The sequence below is a fragment of the Bos grunniens genome, chromosome 21, assembly GCF_055505025.1.
Source record: "Bos grunniens cultivar Pamir isolate PY7600 chromosome 21, Bosgru_T2T1.0, whole genome shotgun sequence".
NCBI classification, from domain to species: Eukaryota; Metazoa; Chordata; class Mammalia; order Artiodactyla; family Bovidae; genus Bos; species Bos grunniens.
Genome location: NC_141185.1, coordinates 41,165,413 through 41,183,212, shown reverse-complemented (window position 1 = coordinate 41,183,212; position 17,800 = coordinate 41,165,413). Strand labels below are relative to the sequence as shown.

The 17,800-nt window shown below is 48.5% G+C and overlaps 2 long non-coding RNA genes and 1 pseudogene across 7 annotated transcripts in view; 2 read left to right on the top strand and 1 right to left on the bottom strand.

Annotated features, from left to right (window-relative positions):
* Positions 1-10,053, top strand: part of LOC147349489 (uncharacterized) — a 49,378-nt gene extending 39,325 nt beyond the window's left edge. For 2 of the 4 annotated variants that reach the window (XR_015149863.1, XR_015149860.1), the window contains 3 exons: positions 5,345-6,020; positions 9,093-9,227; positions 9,579-10,053. This is a non-coding gene — a long non-coding RNA (uncharacterized LOC147349489). The other 2 variants (XR_015149862.1, XR_015149861.1) reach the window with 2 other exon arrangements.
* The window catches only part of LOC147349486 (uncharacterized), a 133,860-nt gene that overhangs the window by 44,088 nt on the left and 71,972 nt on the right, over positions 1-17,800 (top strand). The window lies entirely within an intron of this gene.
* LOC147349488 (histone-lysine N-methyltransferase PRDM9-like) lies at positions 11,848-17,682 on the bottom strand (annotated as a pseudogene). The gene is made up of 4 exons (XR_015150638.1): positions 17,638-17,682; positions 17,287-17,354; positions 16,012-16,217; positions 11,848-13,776 (listed from the first exon to the last, which is right to left on the bottom strand). The product of XR_015150638.1 is annotated as a histone-lysine N-methyltransferase PRDM9-like (transcript).

Genomic DNA, 17,800 nt, shown 5'->3' with positions numbered 1-17,800 from the left:
GCCTCCCAGCCCCCATATGGCTTAGCTCTACCCAAGCCTGTCTGTTCCCCCAGACACCCTGTTTTTACGGTAAATTCCCTCTGATCTTCACTTACCTGTGTGTCTTGCCCTGCATGACTTAAATAGCAGCTCTGAATCTGTTCCCACCACCTGAGCCTGAAGCCTCTTTATTCTTAAGCTGGGGGATCCCGAAGGCTTTGGCCAGAGAAGGGGCCCCTTCCCTGCTGGGGGACAGCTGGACCTTGTCTGTGCTGTGGACTCTGCTCTCTGCACTTATCTGCCCCTTTCAGTCACTGCCTAGCCCAGGATCGGTAGTGTTCATGGGTCAGTGTTTTCCTGTTGATTCAAGCAGTCCGCCAGGCTGAGTACCGCTGGCCTGCATCTTGACACTGCTGCTTACCAGTGACAAAGGGGCCACGGAAGAGCATAGCTCATGGGATGTCTGCTGGCCTCAGCTGGACTTTGCAGTCAGGCCAAGAGCCAGAGGGTTGGTGCTGTTGGTGCCTGTGGGAACAGCCGCGATCACAAGCCTTCACCTTGGGGCTTGGCAGCTGAGCCGTTAGGATGTGTGTGAAATGCTCTGCAGATGGGCACATGGGGGTCAACACTGGGTATCAGCCAGAGGGCAGAGGCACCAAACTTGGGGGCCTCCCCTCCAATAGAACAGTGACTGTCCTCCTGGGTGCTATTGTGTCCGATCTTCGAGGAAAGGGACAAGCTGCTGCACTCTTCATTGCTTATCCTGGCCCACCACACTCCGGAACTGCCCTCATAGACTTCCCCTGTATTGGGATCTGACCAGTATATTCCTGGTCCCAGCACCAAGCCAGAGCATCCTGGGGTCCCTTGAGTTATGTGATCGGGGGAAGCAGAGCCACTTCGTTTTGCAGCTAGAGGAGGAGTTTTTTGGGTACAGTTCTCATTTCCTCCAGCGACACTTCCTGCTTATGGTGCCCAGGGCTCACAGCCAGCCTGGGGGCAGCTGTGGGGCCCCGTCTGCAGTAGACCCCTCTTCTGACTGGTTGGTCCATGTTCTAACTGTTGGGAAGTCTGTTCTCGTGGATTGAGTATCTGTTGTAACTGGCTAGCATCTGTTCTTTTTTAATCAGTATTTTTAAAAATTGAAGTATGTTTGGTTTACAGTGTGTTAATTTCTGCTGCATAGCTCAGTGATACAGTTATACACATATATACATTCTTTTTAAAAAATATTATTTCATGGTTTATCATAGGATACTGAATATAGTTCTCTGTGGTATACAGTATGACCTTGTTTATCCATTCTATTTATAAAAGCTACACCTGCTAACCCCAGCCTCCCACTCCATCCCTACACCAACCTCTTCTGCCTCAGCCACCACCAGTCTATTCTCTATGTCCGTGAGTCTGTTTCTGTTTCATAGATAGGTTCGCTTGTGTCATATTTTAGATCTCATATATAACTGATATCATATGGTATTTGTCTTTCTCTTTCTGACTTACTTAGTATGATAATATCTGGTTATATCCATTTTACTGCAATTTCCTTTTTTATTGATTAGTAGGGGTCGCAAAGAGTCGGACACAACTGAGCAACTGAACTGAACTGATTCCATTGTATCTGTACTCCATCTTTATTCATTCATCTCTTGATGGACATTTAGATTGTTTCCGTGCGTTGGCTATTATAAATAGTTCTGCAGTGAATGCTGGGGTAGGTGTATCTTTTCAAATTACAGTTTTCTCCAAGTATGCTCAGGAGTGGGATTGCTAGATCATGTGACAATTCTGTTTTTAGTTTTCTGAGGAATTTCAGTACTTTTCTCCATAGTGGTTGCACCAACTTACATTCCCACCAACAGTGGGAATCCACTTATCTCCACATCATCTCCAGCATTTATTATTTTTAGACTTTTTAATGATGTCCATTCTGACGGGTATGAGGTGATACCTCATTGTAGTTTTGATTTGCATTGCTCTAATAATTAGTGATGTTGAACATCTTCATGTGTCTGTTTGCCATCTGTATTTCTTGTTTGGAGACATGTGCTTAGTTCTTCTGTCCTTTTTCTGATTGGGTTGTTTTGTGTTATATGAGCTGTTTGGTCAGTTTGTATGTTTTGGAAATTAAGTCCTTGTTGGTCACATCATTTGGAAATATTTTCTCCCGTTCTGTAGGTTGTCATCTTGTTTGTGATTTCCTCTGCTATGCTTGTAAGTTTGATTAGGTCACCTTTGTTTATTTTTGTTTTTACTTCTATTGCCTTGGGAGACTGACCTGAGGAAACAGTGGAATGATTTATGTCACAGAATGTTTTGCCTGTGTTCTCTTCTAGGAGTTTTACGGTGTCACATCTTATGTTTACATCTTTATCACTGGTGCCTGTTCTGATTGGCTGGTGTGTCCTGTGCCTTGCCGGCTGGGACAAATGTAGATTTGGTTGCAGCACTGTGTGGTCCCTAGCTAACCCCTGAGCTGTGTGTCCAGTTGGCAGTGGCATGCTGGTGGTATCCATGTGCTAATTGACGTGACATGGTATAGAGGGGTCTTGTTCATTATTGCCATTTGCTTCCACTGCTGAGACTCGCATCACAGAGGTTCCTGCATGGGCAAAGGGGAGGGGAGTTGATAGTCTCAGCCAGTGTGACAAAGCAAACTGACATAAAATCGAAGATTAAATGTATCCCCTTTTACTCATGATGAAGATGATAAAACAGCATAAAGTGATGCAAGTTCCAGTTCAAATACTTCACCACAGTATTGGCATAGTTTCCACATGGTTTGTTTACTCTTCCAGAAATCTTTAGGGCATCCTTCAATGTGACTGTCACTATAGGGCAACAGGTTTCCCTTTGATGTGATTAACTTCAGGGACTGGGAAACTGTTAAGTGCCGAAGGGGAGGGCGATGTTCCATACTCCCACCTTCCCATCATGCACTGCTCCAAGGCCCCTCCTGTCCTCCCTTCTCCCCTACCCTTGTCAGGGGAGTCCTGCCTGGACAGTGGCCACAGAGCAGGAGCTAGGCTGAGCACATGAACCAGAGGGAGAGAAATGGCTGGTGGGGGCTGGGTGGAGGGGTTGGGGGCATGTATCCTGGCTGTTAGAACCAAGTCTCTCATGTTTGGTCCACTGACAGGGCCTGAGACGGCCTTGGCCTCATGTAGGTGATCAGATAGCTCATCTGCCCGCTGAGCAGTGTGGGAGCAGAGGAGGCAGCATTAGTGGCTGTTGGTCGCAGGCCTGGAGGGGAAGAACACCCTCTCCTGGCTTCCTTTCCTATGAAACACCTGGTACTTTTCAGTCCCAGGTGTCAGTCAGAGACTGGATGTTTGGACATGGCACCAACAGAAGCTTCCTGAGAAGCTGTGTCTCGGGGGCCTGAGTCTGTGAACAGGATGGTGCCCTGGGAGGGAGAGTTTGGCCATGGGATTGGAGTGGCCAGTCTGATTCCTGTTTTCAGGGGCAGGAATTGGGATCATGAAAGGACAGCTGGCAGCTGAGCAGGGATGGGGTGGGAGCAGCTGTGGGGAGGAGGGATGCATGGGGCGGGGCCACCAGTGGTGACCCTGGTCAGTGAGTGACCCTGGTCAGTGGGTGACCCTGGATAGCAGATAGTGGTAGCCTCACAATCACAGAAGGGCTGGCCCCCTTGCTATGAGATGCTGCCTTCCCCACTCCCAGCCCTGCCCCCGCCTGGCTCTGGACCAGCATCTCTACTGCTTGAAACCACAAAAGGCCTTTGCAGTCCTGGAGCTGCCCCTGCTCATCTCAAGGGGAACCTTAAGTGGAGTAAGATTTTCTTTGATATCCATCTTTAGTTTCTCAGACTCTTCATATTTTTCCTGGTTTTGTGGCCATGTGTTATTAAAATCCTCCATTATCTGATGATGGGCTTCCTCTGTCACAGATGTCTCAGACGCCATCCGCTGGGTGAATGAGGGCTTGTGGTCACTCTGGCCACACAGTCTCCATAGACTGTCAAGGGGCACTGTATGGCTGCCCCAGCTGGGGGCCCCTTTGTCCTACTCTTGCTGCCCCCAAGCTAGGTCTGGAGAAGGCCAACCCAGTGAGAAGCTACTTTCCAACTTTGTCTCACATCTGAGGAACTAGTCTTCCAGCCTAGGCAGGTCACTCAGTGTTTCCGGTGCTAGTGCTCATGGCTCACATCCTCATGAGAGAGTATTTGAGCTGGGGACACAGGTCCCCTGCCACTGGAAGTGACATGATACCATGCTCCCAAGGATGGACACAAGGGCTATTGGGTGAACTTCTGCCCTCCTTGCTTGGAGGCACTGTTCCTCCAGCCCGTGCCTTCTCCCCACTCAGGTGTGGGATGTGGGAGAGCAGGAGAGGGACCTTTTTCATAGTGAGACCCTCTCAGCAAAGCAAGTCTTTAACAAAGCTGGGCCTTGTTCAGGTATGGAGGATGTGGCTGAGAGTCTGCTGGACAGGAAGCACATTTAAAGGGCTTCCTGCAGTGTCAGGCCTACATAGCAATTAAATGTGGAGCACGGACCTGACTGAGCTGGCGACTCCGGATCCTGCAGGCTGAATGCGGAATCCCGAACATTGGAAGATTGTCTGGAACCATAGGACATGCCTGTTCCCTCAGCTGAGACAGTCCCCCTCAAGACTCAGGTTCCTCCTCCTGCTCTCTAGCAGCTATCAGACTGCAGCCACTCCCCATGATGAGCCCTGAGGAAACTTGGGAAGGAGAATAGCTGCCCTCTGGCAGCTATAATACTGTAGCCACTCCCAATGGTGAGCTCTGAGGAAACTCAGGAAGGAGGAGAATACTTGCCCTCTACCAGCCACTAGACTGCAGTCACTCCCCATTATGAACCCTGAGGAAACTCAGGAAGGAGAAGGCAGGATGCTGGTCCCAGATGGTGAGGTGTGTATCAGAGGGAATGATTTCAATGAGGTGACTCTTGCATCTTTCCATAAATACAGAAGTGCTTAATTTGTTAACTTTAGATGCTGCTTCCTGGGTCTGAAGCCCTAAAAGATTATCTCTGAATAAAACATAACTCTCAACACTTAGATTGTAAATATTTTTATGTCTACACATGTAGACACTTTACAAAGAACAACAAAAGACAAATCTCAACATTCGAAACACTGGCACTGATGATGGACATTCCCCAAAAGATGCAACTGATGGAGCAATTAAAATGCTCATCACCCCTTTTTCCATAAGATTGTGGAATTCCATAAGACAGTGGGGAATTATAGGGAAGAATAAACCTGACTCCATGTTGGATCTTTTAATCTTTGCTTCCTGTTGATTTGTTTACTAAAAGGATACTGTCCATACATAATGGCCTGCCTCAGGTAACCCTGCCCTTCTGCTTTTGTTCAGGACCTGTCCACCTGTGGATGGCTACAGAAAGGAAGAAATTAACACTTCTTGGTCTGCCAGCTCTCCAAGTAAAGTCATATTCTTTGCCTCAAGACCTTGCCTTTGATTTATTGGCCTGTCGTGGGGTAAGCAGAGTGAACTTGGACTCCATGATAATCCCACATGCCTTGCAGTCAAAAAACCAAAACATAAACAGAAGCAGTATTGTAACAAATTCAATAAAGACTTTGAAAATGGATCATATCAAAAAGATCTGAAACCAAAAACTGAAAAGAACTCGGTGGTTGTCTGAAATATTTAGAAAAGGAAATGGTGCCCCTCATGCCAGTACCCCCTGAAGTCACACAGGGGACACAACCTAGGGGAGGTCCCTTCTCTCGTCCAGGGGACTGTCATACCAGCCACCATTTCTCCCTGCCCATGATAAACACACTGTAACGAGGGTCATTGGCACCTGGGCCAGTAATGCTGTGAACACCTGGATTCCTTGTCCTTGTGAGATTTGATGTGAAGATAACACAGAAAGAGAACCAGCCAAGAAGGATCTGGTCAGGAGTAAACTCCTCTTCACTGGGACCCTGTGAGACCCAAGCACTTGCTCTGCTCACCCTGCACCGACTTTGGGGAACTGGCCTTTGTCATTCTCTGGGCAGAAGGTCTACCTCCTGAAACCCAGGTGAGCACTGGGGACAGCAGCACCTCCACCTGAGGTCCAGAGAGGGTGTCCTGAACAGGGCCTAACCGTTCAGTGAGGCCAGCCCTTGTCCACACTGCACTGACCTGATGCAGGATCTTGGGTTCCCTGGCATCCAGCATGCCCATTGTCCACCCCAGCTTGAGGCGTCTTGAGAGCCCCTCACTGGCAGGCAACCAGAAGTAGAAAACTGCACACCCAGCAAGAAGGAGAAGCAGGCGGGGCAGGGTTCCAGCTTGGAGTGTCCAAGGTCTCTTTGGTTCCCTGAGAACACCCAGCCCTGCCTGCCATGGCTTTTCTCCTCTTTAGTATGTGTCTCTTTGTGGTTAATGTTGCCAGACACCTTCCTCTGGAAGAGAAGGCTCTGTGACCATGAGGAGGCTCCGTAGTCCGGAACACAGGAAGCTTGAGAAGTAACTGCCCTGAGCCCTGAATATACTGCAAGTTAAATCTGCACCAACCTAGGCCAAGATTCCAACAGATTCTCTGTGGAAACGCTTTTCACGTCCAAGAAGAGAAGGCTTGTTAACCCATAGCCCAACCCCAAGACATGAGACAGGTTGTAACCACAGAAACTGCAGGGAAGGTGTTCGAGAGGCTTTTTCTTAGGCATCTTCCCTGAGGTCCCCTGAAGTTACTGGACCTGGAGTAGGGCACTCGGCACTTCTCTCCTCACTGCAGGCTGGACAGCAACCCCCCAACCTCACAGCCTCCACTCCTTCACCTCCCTCTGAGTTGAGTGGAAACTTCTCATTCATGAGGCCAAAGCGCAGTCTTCTTGGTGAGCAGAGCAGAGGCTGGTGGGAAGGTGGGTGGAGGCTCAAAGCTCTCGTGGAAGAAAAACATGTATGCGTATATGGTGGCCTTATGCTGTAGTAGTTGGTATTGCCTACACATTTATGGGTGGCTTTTAGTTTCCCTATTTTCTAAGTTTCTTTTTTTATGACCAACTGCATATTATTAGAAAATTTTTGCTATCAAGCATGAGAAGTTGCCAAATAAGATGTTTAAGTTTATTGAAATGTTGTAGGAGTTTTCTTTTGGTGACAGAAGAACAGCCTCCTACTTTTAAATGTTTATTTAATTGACTGCACTAGGTCTTAGTTCTGGAGAAGGAAATGGCAACCCACTCCAGTGTTCTTGCTTGGAGAATCTCAGGGATGGAGGAGCCTGGTGGGCTGCCGTCTATGGGGTCGCATGGAGTCCGACACGACTGAAGCAACTTAGCAGCAGCAGCAGCAGATCTTAGTTCTGGCATGCAGGATCTTCATTTGCAGCATAAGAGGATCTAGTTCTCTGACCAGGGATTGAGCCTGGGTTCCCCTGCACTGGGAGGTAAGAGTCTTAGCCACTGGACCATCAGGGAATGCAGCAAGCTTCTAAATTTTTTCTTTTTAAGATTTATTTATTTATTTTTGGCTATGCTGGGTCTTTGTTGCTGTGTGGGCTTTTCTCTAGTTGCGGCAAATGAGGGCTACTCTCTAGTTTATGTGTGCTCGAACTTCTCATTGTGGTAGCTTCTTGTTGCAGAGCATGGGCTCTAGGGCACATGGGCTTCAGTAGTTGTGCACAGGCTTAGTTGCTCCATGGCATGTGGGATCTTCCCAGATTAGGGGTTGAACCTGTGTCTCCTGCATTGGCAGGTGGATTCTTAACCACTGCACCACCAAGGAAATTGCCCACGTCACGCCCCACCCGCCAACCTCCTACTTTAAAAGAGGACTAAAAACAGCCTGTTTAGTAAGTTTTCAGGAGTCTGAGCTTTGAGGTGAGCATCTGTGGTGTCATTCTCCCAAAGGCAGCTCAGCTTCAGATATCGGCTGGGTTCATGGGCGCGGTGATCAGGACAGATCTGGTGGCTGAAGACAGGCTTACCCTCTGGTGCTTCGCCCTCACCTGCTCAGCTAGGGTCCCTGAGCCATGGCAGCGAAGCAGAGCAGCCAGCAGGTGGGGCTGGTACAGCTGTGGGACCGCTGTGGTCAGAATGGATCATACGGTGGAGGCAGGACTGCTGCAGTCAAGAATGGAGTGTGCAGTGGAGGCAGCTGGCCATCCTGTCCCATGACTGCTGGTGTCCTGTGTGCCCAGGCAGGGCAGTCACGGTGTCAGGTGGAGTTCGGGCTAGTGTTGTGGGGACCGGAAAGGGCCTTAGACAGCTCACATCCCCATTCTCTGCCCCCCGCCCCCGCCTCACTCCCCCTGGCTCCTCTTCAGATCATGGTTCATGGCTGCTAGCTGCTCCCTGGGCCTGGGATGGTGTGTAGACCACCAAGCCCCTTGCTCGAGGTGAGCTGAGACCCCAAGCTCTGGGGTCACACACCATTGCTGCCACCATGCAGGTCATCCCACTTCTGTGAGGGAGGGCCCGTGCAGGGCTGTGGGTGATGGGGGATTTGGGGATGTTGTGGGCTGGCCCAGGAGTGGGGAGAGGAAAGGAGGAGAGAGAGAACCCTTGAACTGCTCAGCCTTCCAGGAAATCCCAGGCCCAGCTCTGGTGAGAGGTGCAGTTGAGAAGCTCTTTCAAGTTTCTGGGTCCCCCTTCCCACCATATTTCAGTTGAAGCCCCTCTGCCTGCTCCATCCCTAACTCTCCCTCCTGTGGCTCCTGCTGAAAGCCGCAGGAGATGAGAGTTTATGCTGCTTCCCTTCCCGTAGGGAAACGAAGCCACAGACAAACATGTTCCTTTAAGAAAGCATGAAAGAAATGCGAAAATAATAGCAGGAGGTTATTATTGACAGGTTCATGTAGAGATGCTTCACAAGTCTGGCACAAGGAAGGGACTAAGAACTGTTGCGCCTGGTCCTGGGGTTTGCCTCCGCCCACCCTAGCCTATGCTCCCCTTGGTGTCTTCTGGCAACTAGGCAGACTTAAACCTCCTGAACACATCCTGAAAGGATCAGGTCAGGGAAGAACTCGTTTCACAGATGGGAGGGTGTGGTCCACTCTTTACAAACACCTTCGCTTCCTCTCTGTATTGGAACTCAGTTCTGGGTCTAAGCAAGCATGGCTTCCTGTCTGGGTCAGCACCCTCACTTACCTCTTGCCTTACTCCAGGTGAGAGGCTTTGTGTCCACTTCTTCCCCACGTGCATCCTGCTCACTTCCATTGCTGGGGCCCCGGGGCCTGTACTGTGCACATCTGCTCTGCTCATAGCGCACCCCATGGGCCATAAGATTTCACTCTTAAAAGGTAAGTGTAAGGGTAAAATACTCCATAGTTAAGAATTTCAAGGTGGCAACAGCGTTGACCGAAGCACGAGAGCTCAGGTACAAGGCTTATGTGTTAGAGAAGCTGCTGTGTGGGCTTCAAGACACTCCATGTAGAGGGTGGGATGGGGGTGGTCAGGGAGGTTCTGAGACACTCAGCTCACCCGGTTCCTGCACAGCCAACTCCAGGCTCTATTCTTGGCAGGGTGGGTGACAGTCGGCACTGCCTGCCTGTGTGGAGGGGCTCAGAGGCTGCCCAGCTCAGCAGGAATGGCAGTGAGGGGAAGGAAGGGCACCCTCCCTTAGCATTCCTGACTTCACACCTCCTTCTTAGGGCAGCTGAGTGCCTGAATGGCCCCTCCCGTGTCTAGCTCTGAAGATATAGAAGTGGGCACGAAGGACATGCAGGATGTACCAGAGGACAGCAAAGGCGAGGCTTGCATTCTCAGCCAGCCTCTGCCAGATTCTGCCTGTGCTTATGCATCAGACCAAGATGCTGGCTGTGGCTCAGATCATGAACTCCTTATTGCAAAATTCAGACTTAAATTGAAGAAAATAGGGAAAACCACTAGACCATTCAAATATGACCTAACCCCTTACGATTATACAGTGGAAGTGACAAATAGATTCAAGGGATTAGATCTGATAGAGTGCCTGAAGAACTGTTAGATGGAGGTTCATGACATTGTGCAGGAGGCAGTGATCAAGACCATCCCCAAGAAAAAGAAATGCAAAAAGGCAAAGTGGTTGTCTGAGGAGGCCTTACAAATAGCTGAGAAAAGAAGAGAAGCTAAAGTCAAAGGAGAAAAGGAAAGATATACCCATCTAAATGAAGAATTCCAAAGAATAGCAAGGAGAGATAAGAAAGCCTTCCTAAGTGATCAATGCAGAGAAATAAAAGGAAACAACAGAATGGGAAAGACTAGAGATCTCTTCAAGAAAAATTAGAGATACCAAGGGAACATTTCATGCAAAGATGGGCACAGTAAAGGACAGAAATGGTATGGACCTAACAGAAGCAGAAGATACTAAGAAGACGTGGCAAGAATACACAGAAGGACTATACAAAAAATAATCACGATGGTGTGATCACTCACCTAGAGCCAGACATCCTGGAACATGAAGTGAAGTGGGCCTTAGGAAGCATCACTAAGAACGCTAGTGGAGGTGATGGGATTCCAGCTGAGCTCTTTCAAGTTCTAAAAGATGATGCTGTGAAAGTGCTGCAGTCAATATGCCAGCAAATTTTGAAAACTCACCAGTGGCCACAGGACCAGAAGAGGTCAGTTTTCATTCCAATACCAAAGAAAGGCAATGCCAAAGAATGCTCAAACCACTGCACGATTGCACTCATCTCACACGCTAGCAAAGTAATGCTCAAAATTCTCCAAACGAGGCTTCAACAATACATGAACTGAGAACTTCCAGATGTTCAAGCTGGATTTAGAAAAGGCAGAGGAAGCAGAGATCAAATTGCCAACATCTGTTGGATCATTGAAAAAGCAAGAGAGTTCCAGAAAAACATCTACTTCTGCTTTATTGACTATGTGGACCACAACAAACTGTGGAAAATACTTAAGAGATGAGAATACCAGAGAATACCTGCCTCCTGAGAAATCTGTATGTAAATCAAGAAGCAACAGTTAGAACCGGACATGGAACAATGGACTGGTTCAAAATTGGGAAACGAGTACGTAAAGGCTGTATATTGTGACCCTGCCTATTTAACTTATATGCAGAGTGAAAGTGAAAGTCACTCAGTTGTGTCCAACTATTTGCGACCCCATGGACTATACAGTCCATGGAATTTTCCAGGCTAGAATACTGGAGTGGGTAGCTGTTCCCTACCTTCTCCAGGGAATCATCCCAACCCAGGGATTGAACCTAGGTCTCCTGCATTGCATGCAGATTCTTTACCAGCTGAGCCACTAGGGAAGCCCTATATATGCAGAATACATCATGCGAAATGCTGAGCTGGATGAAGCACAAGTTGGAATCAAGATTGCCAGGAGAAATATCAATAATCTCAGATATACAGATGACACCACCCTTAAGGCAGAAAGCGAAGAAGAACTGAAAAGTGTCTTGATGAAAGTGAAAGAAGAGAGTGAAAAAGCTGGCTTGAAACGCAGCATTCAGAAAACTAAGATCATGGCATCTGGTCCCATCACTTCATGGCAAATAGATGGGGAAATAATGGAAACAGTGACTTTATTTTCTTGGGCTCCAAAATCACTGCAGATCGTGACTGCAGCCATGAAATTAAAAGACACTTGCTTCTTGGAAGAGAAGCTATGACCAACCCAGAGAGCATATTAAAATGCAGAGACATTGCCAGCAAAGGTCCATCTAGTGAAAGCTATGGTTTTTCCAGTAGTCAGGTATGGATGTGAGAGTTGGGACTGGAAAGAAGGCTGAGTGCCAAAGAATTTACACTTTTGAACTGTGGTGTTTGAGAGAACTCTTGAGAGTCCCTTGGACTGCAAGGAGATCAAACCAGTCCATCCTAAAGGAAATCAGTCCTGAATATTCATTGGAAGGACAGATGCTGAAGCTGGAAACTCCAGTACTTTGGCCACCTGATACGAAGAACTAACTCATTGGAAAAGACCCTGATGCTGGGAAAGACTGAGGCAGGAGAAGGGGACAACAGGGGGTGAGATGATTGGATAGCATCACTGACTCAATGTATATGAGTTTGAGCAAGCTCTGGGAGTTGGTGATGTACAAGGGAGCCTGGTGTGCTGCAGTCCATAGGGTCACAAAGAGTTGGACATGACTGAGCGACTGAACTGAACTGAAGACGCTGGTGCTACCATCCTATATCACACATGAGACTAGAGGCACAGAGAGGCTGAGCACCTTGCCCCAGGTCACACAGCTGGTGATAGCAGAGCTGAGAACTGGCCCACTGTGGTTGAATCTGGAGTCTAGATGCTGTTATGACCTGAGGGAGCAGCAAAGACAGAGTAAGGGAGAAACAGATGGCCCAGACTTAGCCAGGCATACATGTATGCACACACATACACACATGTGCACATGACCTTCACCTTTGAGGCTACAAGGAGTCAGAGGAAACCAGAGGGCAATCAGGAGAGGCCAAAGGAGGGTGGAGGTCTATTAGAAGGAAAGACCATACTTCCCAGGAGACCAGGGAAGTCCCTTCTTTGCTGAGTCTGTCTCAAACCCTAGATTCCTCTCGCTGGACCCAGGAACTGACTGTGCAGTGACCTAACTGAGTTGACTCCAGACTTATGCTTTCCCAGTGGTTCAGCTCCCACTGGACCCCACTGCTCTCAGTAATGGGGGGAATGAGATATATAGTCTGGGCTTCAGATTTGTTTGGAGACAAAATTTATTAAAACAGGAGTACAAAAAACCCATGAAGGGAATTGGCATGAACATCTCCGGAACACTTAAGAAATCATCTGCTGTTTATCTACCTCCTCTCCTGTCATGAAAGTGGAAGGTCTATTTAATCAATTCTGTGCTCATCACACTCTTTATTTAAAAAAAAATGTATTTATTTATTTGGCTGCACTGGGTCTTAATTGCAGCATGTGGGATCTAGTTCCCCAGTCAGGTATTGAACATGGGTGTTTGCATTGGCAGCATTATGTCTTAGCCACTGGGCCACCAGGGAAGTCTCTCATCACAGTCTTGGGGAGTGTAACGGATCACAGACCTCCTCTGAGGCCCCCTCAGAGTTGAAGTATGTGATGGCTACAGTAATCCTCCTCTGGCTAATATGTGGTTTATTGGTAATGACTTACTCAACTTCCCCGCAAACATAGGGCTTCTCCCCTGTGTGTGTCGTCTGGTGTCTGATGAGAGTTGACTTCTCACTGAAGCTTTGCTCACACTCCCTGCAAACATAGGGCTTCTCCCCTGTGTGTGTCCTCTGGTGCTTGATGTGACTGAAGCCTCACTCACACTCCCTGCAAACAAAGGGCTTCTCCCCTATGTGTGTCCTCTGGGGTCTGATGAGAGGTGACTTCTCACTGAAGTTTCGCCCACACTCCCTGCAAGCATAGGGTTTTTCCCCAGTGTGTATCCTCTGGTGTGTGATGAGACTTGACCTATCCTTGGAGTCTTGCCCACACTTTTAACTCTTATAATTGTTAAAACTCCTGCCCCCATACATAATTTGCCTGTGTCCTCTGTATTCACTTTCTGGCCTGTGCGGGGCTCTTGCATCATTCTCTCGCTTACCCAGGTATCCCCCATTTGTCCTTTGGGTGAGTAGGAAGAGGCCCTTGAAACTCTCCTCAGCCTTACGCTTTTCAGCAAAGGTTGGGGCCTTTCCTTGACCTCTCGATCCTCAGGTTTGTCTCTCCAGCTGTGTGGATCAGAATATTGCTGATGATGATTTTGATTGCCTGGGCAGGAATCCTTTGTTTGGAGGCGGTCTCTTGCAGATGTTCTCAGGAGGATCTGAGAGGGGTGATTATGTTCAACATGTTGGCTGAGGAATTTCTGACTGGAGAAGGCCAGGGAGCAGGAGGCACATGGGTGGATTTTGGGCTTTGGTTCTGCTGAAAGAGGAAGCTTTTGGTCAGGTAGCTGGTTTGTCATGGTAAAGCCTGCCCCACTAATCATCTTAGTGCTGACAGTGCAAGATCTGTCTCCCACCAAGTGTTCCTTTACAGTCCACTTTGCCATTCCATTCTTATTCTCTGCATCTTCTACAGAAATCCAGGAAGCCTGTGTCAAGGACCTTTTCTACAAATCCCCAGACTAGGGACCTTCCAGTAGCATCAGAGGCAGTGTCTCTCCTGATAGAGGTGGATCTGCAGGGACCTTTCCCTACATATAAGTATCTGAAAATTCATGTCACAGTGGTCACAGGTATTTTATCGTACTGAGAGAGAAGACTTTTGATGACTTAGGTGGAATCATCCTGAGTGGCTCCCTGTGAGGGGAAAAGGTCTATTTAAGTTAGAGTGCCCAGCCTAGAGCTCTCTGAATATGGGAGGCAGCATAGGGGGTGATGCTTTAGCATGTGCAAGTAAAGCTGAATTTGAGGGTCCTCATTCAAAGAGCATCTTTTGTGTCCGGGTCTCTACATGAAGTGGGATTCAGACTGGATGAGACCGAGTGGCCCAGGTCCCATGGACTAGAGGTCTCTGGTTCCTGCTGCCCCCATTGGTTCATGAATTGCTTCTCTCTCAGTTTTCCATAAATCATAAAATGAAGATGTGTTCTTTCTCAAGCCTCATGAGTATTCATACCTCATCTATTTAATTCAGTCTAGTCCATTTAACGGAGAAGGCAGTGGCACCCCACTCCAGTACTCTTGCCTGGAAAATTCCATGGATGGAGGAGCCTGGTAGGCTGCAGTCCATGGGGTCGCTAGGAGTCGGATACGACTGAGCGACTTCACTTTATTTTTTCAGTTTCCTGCATTGGAGAAGGAAATGGCAACCCACTCCAGTGTTCTTGCCTGGAGAATCCCAGGGACGGGGGAGCCTGGTGGGCTGCCGTCTATGGGGTCGCACAGAGTCGGACACAACTGAAGCGGCTTAGCAGCAGCAGCAGTCCATTTAAAATGCACTAGGAAGTCCTGTTTAAAAATACATCTCCATCCAGACTCTTCACATCCTGCTGCTGCTGCTGCTAAGTCACTTCAGTCGTGTCCGACTCTGTGCGACCCCATAGACGGCAGCCCACCAGGCTCCCCCGTCCCTGGGATTCTCCAGGCAAGAACACAGGAGTGGGTTGCCATTTTCTTCTCCAATGAGTGAAAGTGAAGACTCTCAGTCATGTCTGACTCTTAGCAACCCCATGAACTGTAGCCTACCAGGCTCCTCCGTCCATGGGATTTTCCAGGCAAGAGTACTGGAATGGGTTGCCATTCTTCACGCCCTGACTCCCATGCTTCTTTAGCCAGCCCACTGTCCCCTCTCGTCTGGCGATGAACTGACCTCTGAAGGGATTCCCCACTGCTGTCTCTTCCCAAAAATGAACCGAAGCATCGTCTTGGAACAGAGAACATGCCACTTGAAGCTGAAAGCTGCATGGTTGTTCGATGTTACCCTGGAAGATTCCAGGTGCCTGCAAATGGACATGGGCCCTGAGGCTTCCATGTTCCATCCATCCTCCGTCGTCTCCCTCTGTACTTCCTCCTACAACCACTGGCATGGCCTCTCTTCCCAGCCCTGGGGCTATGGCACTGGCTGCTCCCCTGCCTTGAATCCATTCCCACAAGTGTTACCTCTGGAGAGACCCTGCCCCACCATCCTCTGCCACACCCCACCCGCTGCTCACACTGATCCGAGGTCCTTTTCCTGGACTGGTTTTTCTTATAGCAACCAGCAGCCTGTCTGGTATTAAGCATATATTGCCCCAGAAGGTGGTTCTGTCTATTTCAGGGCATGGAGCCTAGTCTGGCACAGAGTATGAACTCACATGACAATGAACTGAAACAGTGACTGAATGCAAATCAGTGTACACATGTCACTTAGAAGTGTGGAGGACATGAGGAAGAAACAGCTAAAGGTGAGAGAGCTGGTAGGTGCTAGAAAATTTGCTTTCTGCCTCTAAGCCTTTCAGCAAAATGTGATGTCATGTGTTTTTTGCATGAAATATTAGAAATGAGAACAAAAAGTTTTAATATAATTTTTTCCTAAAAGTCATATGAAATGAATCAATTTCTGAGGCATTTGAATTGAGACTTGACTGACTTTACACTGGATTGTACTCTGCTTCAGAGCCAGACCAGGGACGCTCCCTAGGATGGGGTGGGGTGCTTGAAGAGTAGCCCTCACCTATGCTGGCCGTGAGCTCACTCTTCCACCTGCTGCCGCACTTGATGCTGAGCTCTTGGCTGTACTTGTCCCCATACCAGACCAGCAGCTCACAGCCTGGCCTGACCACCGGGCAGGTTTGGTAGAAGATCTGCCGGTGACTCAGGAAGGCTACCAGGTTCTGCTCCTTGTCGTCCCGGGCACAGTTCACATACCTGGGGTTGAGGCTGGGAAAGAGAAACCACAAGTGGTGAGTCCCCTCCACCTGTCAGACCTGATCCCGGCTCCTGGCCTTCAGTCTCTGAGGCCGCCACAGCCCCCACCACCCCTCCTGGGGACTTTCTGTTCACACTTTTGACCGCACCATGTGAATTTCTATCTCCAAATCCTATTTCCGGTCCTATTCCTGGCTGGAATGCTTTTCTCTCCTTACCTAATTAGCCATTTTCCAGAGCCCAGTTCCACGTTTGTCTTCACCTGGACTGACCATAAGACTGGTGACCGCTAGCTCCTCTAAACTCAAAGTTCTCTTTCATTCCACAGAACTTGTTACTTCTAGGCTAGCATGCAATCCTTAGCACTCACCCCAGCCTGCCTTCTTTTCCGAGGCCCTCCAGTCTCCCCACATGTATACAGGGTCCCATTCACTTGCCAACCCCTTCCTGTGGAAACTTGGAGCGTGCTCTGACTTAGCTCGAGACACAGAACAGTAATACTCACTTTCTGCCTCCCCTGATGAAAGGTCCTCAGAGAAAGGTCCTGACCCCCATTCCTTCCCAGGCCTCAGGGCCCACTTCTCACTAGAGCTTAGCCTGGGGAGGTTGCTTCCCTCATGGGCTCAAGGTCCCTCATGTTAGGTTATCCTGGCACTGTACAGTTCTTCAAAAGTAGAAAAATTAAGGTTACATATTCCTAAAATCAATTGGTTAATTTCCATCTGAAGTGTATCCTCCAAAAGACATGGGTTGTGTGATCTGCTTCAATAATGAACTCTACTGTTTTGGAACACAGAAAGTGGTTGGTAAGGGTCAGTTAGGTGAGTTAAAGTGTCCTTGGTGAATCTAGACTCCTCAACTTGTTTTCAAGTACCCCAGTTTTGTTGAGCATAGAGACTTATATTTTGAGGGCATATACTACATTTTTATTTCTTTCATTCTGTCTTTTGAAAGGAAAGAACACAGTATGGTGGAAAAAGAGGAAAGATGTGAAAGCTATTGAAGGAGGCTAGTTGAGAAGGAAGGGGCTGTGGGCTTGAAGGAGGAGCGATCTTCATACCTGCAGGCTCACTGTACTCACCTCATCCATTTGGCCCAAGACGTGTGCTTTCCATCCACATACTCATAGCAGTTTCTCCCTTTGGTGATCTGAGTGTCAGAAAAAGGATTAAAAACTTTCTTCTCTTTTTCTTTTTTGGTGGGAGGTAACAGAAGAATTACTTCCCTCTGCTATCATTAGTGCACTTCAGCCTGCATGAATTCAGTTGTCAGTCGTGACCACGTGGTAAGCTCCTTAATCATCACCTCCATGTCTGAGTCTGTTGGTGCACTCAGGGCAAGGACTCCACATGGGAGAAGCCACTTCTATGTGCCTGTACCACTGTGCTCCCACCTCTCCTCTGATCTGTAGATAGAAGTCCCGTGTTCACACACGGTGCACACAGTACACAGGGCTGGCCATGTTATCCTCATCCATGTTCTCACATGTAGACGTGAGCTCCCCCGCCACATGCACCAGTGATTGGAGGTCAGAGGACAGGGGATGAGGGGTGTTCTCACCAGCCAGGAGTAACCACTGTTGGCAGCCTCTTCAT